Below are 4,832 nucleotides of genomic sequence, written 5' to 3'. Positions count from 1 at the left end.
GGGGATGAGGAAAAAGGGGGAAACAACGACCCTTGGTGGCCAAAAGTCAATTTAGCAGTATGGTAAACCAACAAATCAAATATCCTGATTATCTATTATATGTTATATTTTACACTGCAATACCAAAACATCTACTGTACTTATTATATCCCTTTTAATATACAGTATATCAAACTTTGTGCAATAGCATGTAACTACATAATATGATTTTATAAGCAGGCAGTATGCTGCACATAGACTCACCAAGCACTTTATTAGAAACACCTGTGCAATGCAGTCTAATGCAATCCAATACAACAGCTCTGCCATAAATTCTTCTATTACAGAAGCTTATACATTTTCAGTTTGTGTTGAAATTGTCAGAAAGGTGATGATTCCACGTTATGTTTATTATTGAGGTCATAGAGGGTGGTGGCAGTGTACTGGAGTGCATTATATTGAAAAGTGTTCTTAATATTTTGCTCCTCTCATGTATGTTAATGGAAATGGAAAAAAATATTAGGAACATGTGTCCCTCCTGTCCATTTGTTGTTGGCACTGTGTTATAATTACAATGAGAGCTACTGGAAACCAGAATCCAATTCCTTGTATGCTCAAACATGGACAACAAAGCTGATTCTGAGTGTAATAGGATCAGCGGATTTCAGTGATGAGTTTATAGAGATATAATTTTGGAACCCTGGGAGATGTCCCGTATGTGCTTTGTGCTTTTGAGGGTATATTCATTGTAAAATTGCAATCTGGATTTTATCATTTTAATCACATATAGATTCCAATGTATAAGACATGAAAATATAGATGTGAAAAACAAGTCTGTGGAAATAAAGTGACATAAATTCAGGTCATAAAAAAATTTAAGGAAAGTTAAAGCACTTATTTAGAGCATAATAAAGCATCTTTACAAAAAAGTACATAAAATCTAATAACATACAGTGGCTCTATTTCAAAAAATGTATTAAAATTGCAATCTGGATTTTATCATTTTAATCACAGATAGATTCCAATGTATAAGACATGAAAATATAGATGTGAAAAACAAATCTGTGGAAATAAAGTGACATAAATCACATCCAACATACACTGCTGCTGATTTGCTTGTAAAACTGCTGCAGAGATTACATTTTCAGCTCTATAACTCTTAAGCAAATATTTTATCACACTGTATTAATAACCATGATCATTAATTTATTGCAAGAATATGGAAAGACAAATAAAAATGGAAATACTAATTATTGTATTAAATGTTATTGCAGCATTACAGCAGTACAGAGCAACACTCTAGTTTCATTTAACTGTGCTCTAGTTTTGGGTGTTTGACTAAAAATGTGGGGTATTAGCCTTGAGCATAATATGAATAAAATTTGATTATCAGTGCACACAAAGCTTAACTTATTTACCACTATTTGTCCCAGTAAAGATTATTTTAACATTATCAACAGAAATGTGGAAAAATCAGAATGTACTACAAATAGGGAAATTTAATATTTCAAACATAACATAAATCACACTCCTACATTGAAACCTTAGCAAAATAACTGAAATACAGTGTGCCTGCAGTAGTGTAATAAATCTGGCCCAGTACAGTATCTCAAAAGGTATTCTAGCTAAATTGTGTGGGTGTGAAAATTAGAAATATGGGGCCATTTGGTAATGCCATGCCAATTAGGTCTGGATAGCAACTGTAACTATGTGATTTGGAGAAACACCCAGCAGTTCAATTGTGTGTAATGGTCACCTGGCAGCACTGCTAATGCCCATTTCAGCCTACGCTGGGCAGGCCATGGCCCAGTGGCCTCCTGCACCCCAGGCAATTATGTTTGGTTTCACACGGTGAAAAGGGTTAATTGGCATCGCCCACGAACCTGATTGGACCTGTTTCACGCCTGTCGGCCCTCATCGCATCAAAGAAAGCCCCAGTCCACCAGGCACCATTATTAGGACACACACAAATACACCCCTCATGGACACGTACAGACTATACAAAGACTCTGTTCTTAAATCTAATGTTGTCATGATTGTACATATGTGGAGGAATACACTCACATCCTACACACGCCCCGTGAACACACATGCAAACACACAAAACACACAGGCACACAGAAGTACACAAGATGCACATCTACACATATAAACTAACACAATCTTATGGAAATATTGTACCACAGCTAAGTATTCACCATCTGTATGCAGATACATAAGTGTATTCACCCTTGCATGCACACAAGCTTTATGCAAATCACTTTATGGATGATCCTAACTAATATCACTAGGGGTCAGTGTTGTTTTATACAAAGCAGGACAAGATAATTCTGCCACTCTTGTTCTTCCCCATATTCATTTCATCGAGATGTATCCCTGCTTTCCTCTGAGGAAAGCAGCAGAGTGCCGCTTATTATTCACCTTTGCTGCTCACTATCATTTAAAAACTCTAACTTTTATTCAATTCTAATGATGAGTATGGCCTTTTCTCTTTTTAAATCTTTTTTTTTCTTTCATTAGGTAAATTTTTGGGGGTCTGTTTCCTTTTTTTTTTATATATTTGAGAACTGATCGTTCTCTAGTTTCTCCCTCTGTGTGACTGTAATTATAGCCAAACCAAGTGTCGTGCGGTGAAGCCGTGCCTACTGTATATTGTGTGCCTGTCTGTCAGGGTCTCCATGTGGTTCTAGTTCTTTATTAATAAGGCTTCAACCACCGAGCTGCCAGCAGTCTATGAAAGTCCATCAGCCATTATACAAGCCAGTTTGACTGGCAAATAATAACACTGACAATGTGTCCCATCCAACAGTCCCCTCTCATATAAATTGCACTTTTCCAAGGTTCAACAAATTGGACACACATTCCACATCACTAGGAATACTGTTATTCTGAGAGTCTTGCGTAAGTGTTTTTGTGAAAGAAAACTCTTGAGTGAGAGTCTTCAACAATATTCACCAAAATGGAATAAAAATATCATTATAAACATACAGAAAAACACTTTTAAAAAGTAAATATTAAAAAAAGGGGTAAAGATTAGGAAATTATAAGGCGAGAGATACAGTATGTGACTATGTTGCCACACGATAAAGACAAGCTTTTGATAAAGGTATTACAGAGGTGACAAGCTAGATAAGCATTCTCATTTTTCATATATTGAGGGTTGAAAGACACTGAAAATACCTGGCAAAAAGCTTATTCTACACACTCAAAACACACGCAAACCGTTTATACAAACTGCAGTTTGATTTGCAGACACAAATGCCTTTGATAGCTGTCATCTGAAGAAATTTCAGAGGTAATTTTCTCTTATCTTGTTAGCATGGATCCACAGCCACATATACAAAGAACCTGTAAATGTATGACGATTTTGAGACAGACCTATTGTGTCAATGCAAATGTAAATTCTCATATTAATGTTTGCTCTTTTCTTTTGGCAACAATATCAGTTTTGGGTTTGTTTGGAGTGTCTTACTTGCTCTTTTCATTTTATCGCACTAATTGAATTTGGCTCTCTTAGCTGGCAATGTGTTTTTGGATTTCCAAACATGTTGCTGTAGGTGTCCACTAGCCAATGGCATGGCTCCATCACCGTGGTCTGTTTCTGCACATACAGACAGTACAGCAAGGATCTTTTCCCACTGCGCCTCCTTGTCACTTTCAGCACTCTGGCACGCTCCAGCAAAGTCACCCCTCTCACACATACACAAATATCCAGACACACACAGTAAACAGACACACACACACACATATGCATGCATGCGCAAGCACACATACGTGCACATGTACACACAGTGAGAGTCAGATTGTGTGTGTTCCTTCCCGACTGTGCCTCAGAGGACTCTGAGCTTGTTCCACACACGGGGAAATGCACACACACACACACACACACACACACATACACACATAGAGAGAGTCCTGATACACACTTCCCATCTCTGCTGGCATCCTGGGAGGGACATGCGAGAGAGAGAAAGAGCATATGTTGGATAGACATTTGTTGAGGGGGGATATTTCTCTTTGGATGTTGTCTTACAAGCTCTGATGGCATGGCGCAGAAAGAAGGCATTTTTTCGTCCAATTTATTAATCCTTTTAGGCAATGTTCTCTGTTCAGAAATGCAAATTGAATCAATCTGAGGCTGACTTTAAGACTTTTCAAGTGGGATTTAATTAGAAGCCAGGGCCTGCAGTTTTTAATGAGAGAGGGGGTGGAGAGATGGAGAAAGAGAGAGAGAGAGAAAGAGAGAGGCATGGGGAGGGAGAGTGGGTTGCGGTTTTGATCTGGGGGTCCTGCTGGAGAAAGTATACACAAACACCCACAACATACTGTACACGCACACACAAACTTACACACATGCACGCACGCACACAAATGCACCCTGTAGAGCTGAATATGAGGCGGATGCCCGCTGTTTGGTTTTTCTTCACTTCCCTCATCTCCGTCTTGTGAGAGTTCAACCAGAAATCTTGTTACTTCAGTATACATCTCAAACCTTCACACCAACCTACCATATATCTGCAGAGATGGATCGGAGTTTCACACTGCTCTATAGTGTCAGAGCTGCTCAATAGTAAAATACCTTAGGTTAATGTTAGACAACTCCCAGGTGTGAGGGCATGTAACGGCAGAATTGTGAAGCTGGTTATTGCAGAAAAACCACATACCTTCCCTGGTTGGGTAAAAGTTAAAGAGAAACAAGTCAATGATAGTCCAGGTTTCAAAACTTGGTACAGCTCAATCAGAGGCTACACACATAGACAGATATTTGACATCACACTGAACATTGTGTATGTATCTGATTAATGCCTGCTGCTGCTGGGGCCCCTAAACCAGTGCTACTTTATGAAGTGGCT

This window comes from Thunnus thynnus, chromosome 10 (assembly GCF_963924715.1).
Source record: "Thunnus thynnus chromosome 10, fThuThy2.1, whole genome shotgun sequence".
Classification (NCBI taxonomy): domain Eukaryota; kingdom Metazoa; phylum Chordata; class Actinopteri; order Scombriformes; family Scombridae; genus Thunnus; species Thunnus thynnus.
Note: the sequence above shows the minus strand (reverse complement) of the source record.